The sequence below is a fragment of the Pterocles gutturalis genome, unplaced genomic scaffold (genome assembly GCF_000699245.1).
Source record: "Pterocles gutturalis isolate BGI_N339 unplaced genomic scaffold, ASM69924v1 scaffold5265, whole genome shotgun sequence".
Taxonomy (NCBI): Eukaryota; Metazoa; Chordata; class Aves; order Pterocliformes; family Pteroclidae; genus Pterocles; species Pterocles gutturalis.
Genome location: NW_010140520.1, coordinates 25,298 through 36,032, shown reverse-complemented (window position 1 = coordinate 36,032; position 10,735 = coordinate 25,298).

Sequence of the window (10,735 nt, the reverse complement as noted above, 5' to 3'; positions counted from 1 at the left end):
CTTCTTAAATATCAGGGAGTGCGTATGTAGCAGTGTCAGTGTTAAATAATCACTGCGGGGAAAAGGGGGAAGGCAAGAGGGAAAAGCTGGTCCTTCAGGGAAGCTAAGCATTGTCAAAATGTGAGGCCTCGTCACCCTGCCTGTGTGGGTGACCGTTCAGCTGGGGTTTAGCATTGGAAACTTTCTGCTGGTCAGAGGGTTACGGGTGAGTTTGGCTCGGTTTGAAAGCGCGCTGCCATCCAGCTGCTCCTGATACTGAGCCCGTATCGGGGACACTTGGTGTTGTTTGCCATTGAGGCTCAGCTCAGGTCCTGGCGTGTGCCTCGGGCTGTGGGTCTGGACTTTCAGAGGCTGACTGACAACTTCCCACTTCAAACATGATCTGCCACCTGTGTGCACAAGGTGGGCTGCGATCCTAAATTGCAGGTTGGGAGCTCACAGTGGGAAGCCTGAAGCTCAGTTCCTGTTGCCACTCATTTCCCCAAGTGCAGACAGCGTCCATCCTTCCCAGGCACGGAATGTCATTCAAGTAGGAGTTCAAAGGTGAAATAAATCTAGTTTCAAGAATGCTGGCTCAAAAATCTCACAGCCACTGGGCACAAAGTGCTAATCCAGCATAAACTTCCTTTACCAGCTCAAACTTGCTGAAATGAGTTTGAAGGGTTAACGTTGTCCTGGCAGGGTTTATGCTAGATCAGGTACAGTCTATCCACGCTGCTCTCCCTTCACAGCAGATCAGGTAACAGCTGACATAAAAGCATAACACTGGCACAAAGTTTGCATTGTGTGCTCTGGTTAATGCGAGAGAAATGCAAGTACGCGCCCACGCCTAACCCGGCTCACTGGAGGGCAGCCTGACAGCGCACAGCTCTGGATGAGCAACCCTGCAGCCTGAACGCTGCCTTTCTGGGACAGCGGGGCTCGTGGCTGCGTGTCACCTATGTGAAAAAGCTTTCTCTCCCTGGCTTTCCTTCCTGTGGGTTTGTAAAAGTTGGGCTTGATCTGCGGAGTGTTTAAACCAAGGTCCCACCTGTCACCGTATGGGCTGGAGAATAGGGGCTTGGACCCTGATTGAGGTCTAGGCAACAAAATTCACACCATAGTTTAGCAGGTTCAAATGAAGAAGGTCCAAACCTCTTGCAAGCTTTAAATACATTTTAATTTGAGGACGGTGAAGGTCAGAACAGGCATCAATTATCATTAAAGCAGGATATTCTTCCTCATGACTGACTTCAGTCCTCTTTGCAGCTGAGGGCCAGCATTCAGGTCACTGGGCAAGTCCTCCATTAGTACACAAGTTCCTAGCTGGTGAAATGAGTTTTGTGCTTCTACCCAGGAACAGGAGGAGCACTTGAGAGCTCCTTGGAAAGCAGCGTGACAGCACGGGTGGTCTCTGCTAGCAGGCAGCAGAGCCCAGAGCTGCTGGCTGCAGGTCCTGGAGCGCTGCAGGCAGGACAGGATTGCTTTGCAATTGATCATGTAAGTGATGCCACGTGGATTTTGGGCTGCAGGAAAGCAACACGGGTTTAGGACAGAGTTTGTCCTCTATTAATGACCTTCTGTTGAGGCACCAAGCGTTTTAAGTCCCTGTTGCGTGGACTGGGGAAGGCAGCAGTGCATGGCTCAGCTGTGGGGTGCCTGACCGGAGGGGTCTGACTGGTACAGCATTTTCTGGCGCAGAGCATCTCGCCATGCAGCTCTCGCCATGCAGCTCTCGCCAGGACCGGCACAGTAAAGTGAGCCTGGTGCCCCGGTCATCAAAGGGAAATCACATCCTGAGACTGGGGAGCGAGGCACTGGGAATGGGAGGGCTGTAATGTGAACTCGGTGGCTGGCCTGGGCTGTGCGGAGAGTTCAGGAGTCTAAAGGCACCCTGTGGCACTCGCCAGGAAAACTGTATTTACAGGATCAAAGCAGCTCCGCTTCCTTTCCCAGGGCAGTCATTTAGTCCTCAGAACTAGGTCCAATGTCGGATCCAGCTCATCACTGAGACGAACGGAGGGCAAGGTGGCTGTTAGGCACAAAGGGGCTATTACTGCAAGTGCCCTACAAGCTCCTGACAACAGCAGGCTAAAAAATTGTTATTAACATTTTCAAGGTGCCGTTGAGCCATCACAAAGGAGGATGGCTGGCAGGTTTTTCTTCTGTGTGTTTGCAGGTAATAGGAGCTGCAGTCAGCTTTTAAAGAATAGTAAGTGTTTCATCTCCTGGGGTATAATTACCTCTTTTTAAGTGGCTTACATAGAAAGTAGAATCATTCCCAATTAAGTGATGGGCTGCTGATTTCAGGCACTTGAAGAATTTATTAGCGAAGAGTGCTGGTCTGGCTGCACATCATGAGCTGGTGACACCCGCTCCCTCTGCCAGCTGCCCAGGGCCAGCTGAGGCCTCGGGGAGATCAGTGGCCATGGGGACAGGAAAGCACAGCTCTAGTTATTCCCTTGTTCAGCCCGGGGGCTGTGATCCATAGGGATCGCTCCCTGCTAAGGGTAGGAGAGGAGTTTGTGGTGCCTGGGCCATCTCTGGGCTCCTTTGGGGGTACCACTGATGGCAGCCCCCGCCGCACCCCTGGGCAGCCAAACTGGGCAATTCAGCTCGTTTCACGTAGCACAGCCGCCTTGCACCAGGAGCTGCTCTCTGAAGCTCTGCTGAGAGGCAGAGACTGTCCCTTAAAAACTCAAAAGCGCGTTGAGGCAGGGCAGGGACCACAGCAGCACCCCGGAGCGTGCAGAGAGAGAGCTGAGCTGGCTGGCTGCCCGCAGACGGACGCACCCTGAAGATTGAGATCTAAAAAAGGTTTCAGCTCCCCTTTCCTTATTAAATAGCTTGTAATTGCTTTCATTCACGTGATGAGGATCTTCAGAGTTAGTGTCTTTGGTGGGAGGCAGCATATTGGCAGGCACCGTGCCCTTCCTGCCGCGCTCAGCAGGCTGGCTCCCGGGTCAGGGCTCTCTGCCCGTCCAGCTCTGCAGCGAAGCTGCTCGTGCACCCCAGGGGATCCCAGAGACATAACCTGCATGTGATTTTTGAGGACCCTGCTTGTCCAGGGTCTTGGGCAGTGCTCCGTGCCTTTGAAAATCAGGGTTTTTGTAGAAGTAGTTGGCATGGATTTATCCAGCAGCTCCATTTGAGGCGTGCAGTCTCAGGACACGGTCTAATAGGATTTTGGTCCTGCGCAGGCAGGGTGTTTATTTATTGTGCTGAGGTGCTCATGTTGGATGCTTTGTCAGCAGGGATTTAGGCTTTTCCGCTTTTATGGGTCTCCTGTTGCCTGGGGCATCCTAGTGTTTTATCCCAGAGCTTGCTGTTTGGAAGCTGAGCACTGGATGCAACCAGCCAGCATATTGGTTGAGGGACTTGCAGTGTGAGCGTTTTGGCCATATTGTACTAGAAACACGAGGCTGAGCTGGACTGTAATTCACAGATGATTTCAAAGATCAGAAGGAGTATCTAGCCTATAGCTGTCGTATTCACATTGCCCAGGGATGGCCAGCCAGTTCCCGATATCTTGATGCTGCTTATAGGGACGGGCTGGAGAGAAGCTGGAGGGGATGAGGGGGGCAGGCCTGGAGATCTCTGGCTTGTGAAGTGCTCTGCAGAATTCAGGAGATTGTAAACTGTCATAACTGGGACAGATGAATCCCTGCTGCTCCCTGAAATCAGCCCTGCATTGCTGATGGAGAAGGAAACGTGGTTGATCCGCAGAGGCTCTCCCAGCAGTATCACTCAGATGATCAAGCTCACCTTCGCTAGCGTAGCCGGCACGCAGCTCCACCTGTGCTACATACCCGAGAGCTGCTATCGCAGGGAGGGGAGAGGCAATTTGGGTTTCATTGCCTGGAAGCTGGTCAGGTCCTGACTCATAAAGGGCTCGTGAGAACCTGGGGAGAGGAGATGAGTTTAAAAATCACTCTGTCCAGTGGCCAGCATGTCACCTCTCCCCCATGAAGGACCAAACACTGGCGGCAGGTTCACTTGACCCTGTTGCTTTGCTGTTCCGATCCACGCTGGAAACATCCCGTGAAGTCAGAGCCTCAGGACGGTGCCAGCCTCTCTGAATCTGCGCCGTGGGCAGATCCAGCACGAGGGAAGGACGGGTCTGGGAAACCAGGAGATAAGAGATGAAAGAGATGGCAGCGGTATCGGGGCGAAGCAGCGCAGTGGTGATGAATATGGAGCGGGGAAGCCTGCAGCAAGCCAAGAAGGTAGGATTTCACCACAGGATTTCACTAATGAGGACACAAGCAGGCCACCACTGGGAATTCCTGCAAAACACTCCCATGATGTGCTGCTCCCAGCAGCAACTGGGAGGAGAGCAACACTCTTGGAGCATGGATGAAGCTTCGGTTCTTGCCTAAGAGCAGAGGGTGGCAGGGAGAGGTGTCTGTCGGAGGAGCAGAGCAGAGGCTGGCTGTGCTGAAGAAGGTATGTCCGTAGGATCCCATGAGGATGTACCCCAAATTCAAAGCTTGGGCTGCGGATAGAGCATTTGGTGAATTTTAGTTGGGGAAGGGTCTTCTCGGGGGTTTGGATTGGTTTTTTTTGGCTAGGATCGTGGTAAAGGAGAGATTTGGAGGACTTTGGGGAAGCTGTAGCTGGCAGCTCCTTTGCCTTGGGAACTTGGACTCGCAGCGATGAACCTGATACAGCTCTGTAGTTAGACTTACACAATTTCTTTCTTTTTTTTTCCCCAGAATTAGCAACAGTGAACTCTTTCAAAAATACATGCAAGTTTCACTAAGTCTTTGTTCCCAAGAAAAAAATAAATTAAAACCTGAAACAAAAGGCTGACTTAAGCCTTTTGTAATGAAACACTTGCATTTTATGTTTTGAAACAATGTGGTTTTTTTTCCTCAACTTTCATTTAATTTTGTTTAAAACATACATAGCAGAATAACATGTAACAAAATCCTTTGGCCAGTTTGTCATGATCTCGTCTGAATTTTTCCATTTGCTGAAAGCTGTGTTCTCATATCAAACCAAAACAACCATTTTCTACGCTGGAAACGATTGGCAAGTTAAAAAACCCCCATCTTTTGCCTGTGCCTTAGTTATGCCTGAGAAATGAGTAAGCCCATACCCCACTAATTTCCCACTCCTCTTAACGTTGCACTGCTACATCGAAAAAGCAGATTACGGTGAGGGGAGAGGAGTGCCCCCTCCCTACAAGCCATGAGGTCAGAACCCCTAAAGGACGCCTTTGTGCAGGACACGAAGAGACGGGCGATGCCACTGGCTCCACTTGCTGACACCGGCCACGTCGGTGACTCTCGACAAAGAGGCACTCCGACGGGCACGTTTAGGCACCATGGTCAGTCTGGGGGTTTTTAATTGCTTGTTTTGATGTCTCTCTAGGAGGTCACACTCATGTTCATGTCAGTCCTCTCTCACTGCCCGGGTAAAAGACCCGCTGTCCTACCCCACAGCTTCCCAAGCGCCACGGAAATCTCTATGGAACTGGGAAGAAATACAGCGCTGGCCCTGGCTTTGTGTCAGGAGTCGGCACGGCAGGAGCACAGACCTGAGCAGGGGACCTGGGAAGTCCTGTGGTCCAGGTGCAGCCTCAAGCTGCTCAGCAGCAAAGGAAATAACCTGACATCTGCAGGAGATGCAGCTCCTTACTCTGTGACTGTGTTCAGAGGGGTGTCACCTCTCCGAGCTGGTGTCATGCGAGCCCATCTCATATTTATTTTGGGATCTCAGGGCACTTTGCAACTGTGAGGTTGTCCAGGGACGGGGTGTTGAGGGAATCATCCTGCAAGGTGCAACCACTCTGGAGTACGCTGGGCAATGCTTAACGGTGCCGCAGAGCCTGCAATAACTGTTTGGGTCAGGAAGTAAAGGAGGATGATTGCTCATTTACATAACGATGGCACCCAGGGGTGCCAATTAGGATCAAGGGCCTATTGCACTCGCGGTGTGGAGACACTTAACAGGAGGCAGTTGGCTTCAAAGGGCTCCCACTGGACTTCTGGAGGAAAACCTTCTGTATAAATAGAGAGGGAATAGGGATTTTTTATTTAAATAGAGGGGTTTTGCCTCAGTTTCTGTAGTTGTAGTGAATATTTGGGAAAAAATATATATTCCTGGACAGCTCTGTTTGGTATCTAGAGCAGAGTGACTTGGTGACTTACCGTATGTCCCTTTATAACAGACATGTTCCCAGTCACACAGCAGAGGCCGTTTGTATTAGCTAATGAATAAGCAGAGGACACAAAGGTGTGTCCAGCCCAGCAGAGCTTAATTTGTCCTGGAATAGGAAAGAATTAAGTAGAAGAGAGCACCAAATCCACCTCTGAACTGCAGTTAGCAAGGGAGCTGTGGCCTGAATGTACCTCGCTCAGGTACCGCAGGGAATGAAGCCACGTGCAGGTCCAAGATGCTGTGATTTCTTCTTAACCCAAAGTAGGACAATGCCACGGTTTTCATTGCTCTCTAAATAGCAGGGTCAATTAAATCTGTGTGAGAAGGGGGGATCTGGGAAGGGTAAGAAAAGAGGTGGGCTGTCTGCTCATGCTGAAAGCTGAATTAATGTTTGGGAGTGTTTGTAAAAGGGAGAGGGAGCCTTGGGGTAATAGCAGAGAGCTTGTTCACCACCTCAGTGCAGACTGGATGAGGAGTGGATGTGCAGTGGAGAGATCTTTGGCTGAGACAAGCCAAAGGAGTTGACTTTGCCAAGAAGCAACGCTATGTTTCCTTATGGGCGTGTGGCTTCGCAGCGGTATTGCAGGGACAAGCCCACCAGCAGATAATAACAACCTAATTTTAGATTCACAGGCTCCCGAACAGGGCTGGGCGTTTTTATTAATGAACACCATAGTCCCTTAAGAATCCAGGGTCAGCAGATAGTTTTGGCAAGGAAAGAATGAAAGGTTGGAAAAGCTGCAAGGTGCCCTTGATTTTCTTCTCTGAAACAAGGGCTCATCCCACAGCTTACATGAAAAACTTGAGTGAAAAAAGCAACGTTTGTGATAAACTTGTAATCAGGTGCTGAATTAACCTGAGTTCTACTGACCACAAAACAGTGGGTCCATTTTGAGGGGTTTTGCTTTCTTTTGTTTGTTTGTTTACAAATTAAAATAAATAATTGTCTTGGCAGAACCTGAAACAACCAATTTTTTTTCCTGACTTTTACTTTGTGGTTGGTTTTGATTCAACTACAGCACTAAAGAATTGGTGCTCTGCAAATTCCTGATCTCAGAGCATCTCCAAGGTTGTCCATGCAGGAGTTTCTCCTTGCTGCTTTACTGTGGTCATTCGAAGGAGGGCCCAGCTGCCCTCAGAAGCGAGAACTAACTCTTGCTTCTGAGACAGAGGCGGTAAGATGTTCTCTCTGCTGTATCTTGGGGGAATAACAGATATCTCTGCTGACTGAGATTTGTCGAGAGCCTTTATGCTATACTCCCACTGGAGAAAAAAACGCGTGTTCACGCCAGCAGCCTCAGCCGCTCTGAGTTCTGTAGGCTCTGGAAGGTCTGTCCCACCTGAGTGGTGCTGGGCACCACTCCACCACTTTCCTCCTAGACCTGGAAGGATACATTCGTTATGGACAATCTGAAGACTTGCTGGTGTGGAGAACACACCCGTTTGATTTTTCCTGTCCTCGATGCTGAAGGTACACGGCGTGGGGAGTAATCACAACTCTGGTCTATATGCCACAGCCTCCCCATCCTCCAGGCTCTGCGGCTGTGACACTGTTTTGATGCTCTCCATTCTGCATAACTTCAAAAATTTTTTATATCAGAACTACTCATCTGCTTTTCCTCTTTTTCATTTCTTCCAGGGGCTTGTTGTCTTCAAACAATAACTGAAGGGGAAGGCACTTCTGAGAACCATGATGTCCCTGGGTGTCAGTAAAGGTAATTCCCTTCCCCATCCCACGCTGTTGGGGATCTCTCCGCTCTCATGGCTTTCCTTTGCCTTCTTTGCTCAGTTGTATCAGCGGTAACATCTCTGCTCAACTCCCGCAGTACAGTGTGTCCCAGGGTAGAGGACACCTCTTCCTTGTCTGGGACCTGCTCCAACCTGCAGCTCCAAAATGATATGTCTCCTCCAACTCCGACAGGCCAGCAGAGAGAGCTGACAGCTGGGTGTTTGCATCTCATGGCTTGCCTCTAACCCCCAACTCTTGGCTCAGCCTCATGCTCCAGACGTAGCGTCCTCTCCCACAAACCAAAAAAGCCTTACGCTAGAGCTGATGGGATGGGAAATGCCAGAGGAAACTCACGGATTTGTAAATACGTGATTAGACCACCCACTGAATGTCTTTGGTCTTCCTGAGAGAAAATGATTCATTAATGTGAAACACTCCTCTGGAAGGAGAGGAACTGTACGAATCTCTGCAGAGGTGATATGTCAGGGTAAATTGATCCTGAAGTGTGGATGAAAGCTTGTTTCCATCTTTCATCACAAGTGGCAAAAGGCTCATTCAGTGTTTGAATCTCAGACTGAAACTGTGCTCCCTGCTCTCTGAGATTTACCCTGGCTCACCTGCTGATACTCTGAATTCTTGCAGCAACCCTTCTCCTCTCTCCTTCCTTTCCCTCTCCCTCTCCTAGGAGGTGTCATTCCACCCACGGATGAAGACCGCAGGAGGATCATTAGGCAGATGAAAGTTCGCACCACCCTGAAAGGAGATAAGAGCTGGATCCACCACCATAACTCAGACTCTGAGGATGAGAAGAAGAGCAGCCCGCTGTGAGTGTGGCCACCGAGGAATGCTCCTCTTCTCCCTTCCCTCTCCCTCGTTGTCCTCCCGTGAGTGCCCTGTTCTCCAGCCTGCCGAAGGAGCACATGTGGCACCAGCATGCTTTGGGGTACCCATGGTGCCAGGAAAGGACGCTGCCAAAGGGAAGCGGTGTGCCTGTTTATTTTTGATAAATGCAGGCTGGGGAGAAGCTCTGAGAAGTGGCCTTTCCTGAGAGCTGGGAATCCAGCAGCACAGGCAGATTTGAAGTCTCAGGAGATCTCCAAAGTATTTTGAAACCAGATTGTGTTTCACCATCTCTGGAGTGACAAACGAAGGGGCAGACCTGGATAGGAGGAGGGAGCTGAAGTCCTAAACCAGCCAGGTCTGCATCTCCCCCTGCAGCTCGCAGGGTGTCGCACAGCCACCCCTGTGTCAGGGAACACCACCGTCTGCACCCGCTTCTCCTTCGTTAGAAACAAAACCAAACCCAAACTGGTCTTCTCTTAGCAGCTCTCTGAAAATAGCACTGCAATGTCCAGCAGGGCAGCTTAGCAAGGCCAGAAGTGAACGATGTCGTTGTGTTTTGTCTTTACTCAGGTCTGGACGGCCCGGGGGGGGATCCCCAGCTTCAACACCTATTGCTCCCCAGAGCGACAGGTAATTTTGGGGGCCCAGAAAACACTGTTAGCATGGATAATTTTAATTGGCTAACTCTAAACCTCACTTTTCTTATAAAAATCTTTTATAGAGCTTGTTCTGATGATTATTAATTTTTAAAGAATCTTCCAAGGTTAATTTTGGTGCAACAGCTGAGGTATCACTCAAGGCCCATTTATCTAGATTTTTGGCTTGACAGAGCCACGTGGACATTTCCCTTTAATACTGGTGCTGCTGCTGTTGTTTTTCCGTGTATTTCTTAATTCACTAATGTCTGTTCTTTGCACAGGTCTTCTGCCTCCAAGCCTCAGTCCGGTTACCTCATCAGGTTGGTAGAGAGTGGCATGTATTTGGGCTGTAGGGGAAGGGGAACCAGATCAGGAGCAACAAGCGTGACGAATACTACTATCTCTTGGGTTCTGCTATTAGTTAGGAACATTACAACACTCAGGGAGTACCTTGGTGAAGAGAGAGTCCTGAGTGTTTTGTTTAACAGGTAGTTTGATGGTGATGTTAACAGATTTTAATTCCAAACTCTCTGTCCTGCAAAACATTTAGCATGTCTCTTTTTCTCCCTAGAGGGGTGTTCACCAGAACCATCGATAAGACCTCTTCCGTGCCAGATTCATCTTCTAATGGGGCACAAAAAAGGTATGTGTGTGTCATCATCTTCATGAAAATTAACTTTTAAATGTTGTATGTATTTCTAGTCATCCTTTTACTTTGGCCAGTGCTTGTGGGCTTCCACTGAGCTCCACTAAATCCCTACTAAATGCTGGAAGACGTGGTTGTTCTTTTAACAGCTCTGCTCAGCAGACATGGGAAAAAGACAAGGCATCAAACTCTGTATTTTCCTCGCCAGAGTATGGGGTGGCAGTTGGCTATGAAAGTACTCATGGGTTTGGGTTTAATTTGGAAAATAGTTTCAAGTGAGAGACAAATCACAAGGAGTCCTTGCAAAGCTGCAACACTTTGTTTTGATGTTTTTAATATGGGTTTGGTTTTGTGTTTCTTTTTTAAACCTCTCTTGTAAAAGGCACTGACATTTAATTCTAGTAAGATCTAAGCATGGCTCTGATCTAAGCAGATGCTTTGTCGCACCTCAAGTGAAACCTTTTGAAACCCCATTTTTCCCCCTGTTTTGATTCATCTGGGGAGAAGGATGATGCTGGGGTGGAGGGGTGTGCCCATACCAGCTCTGACAACTCGCAGTGGGCCTGGGGAAGCAGAGCAGACCTGGAATCCTAGTCCAAGGCTGTGAAAAGAAGGCAAATGCTGCCCTTCAATTAAATAGCGTTCCCTGAACTGGAGAGTGGATCTTTGGGATCACCCTGTTTCCCCATCGTGTGGAGCATGAGCTCACCTGGGGCAGGGGGTGGCAATGGGTGA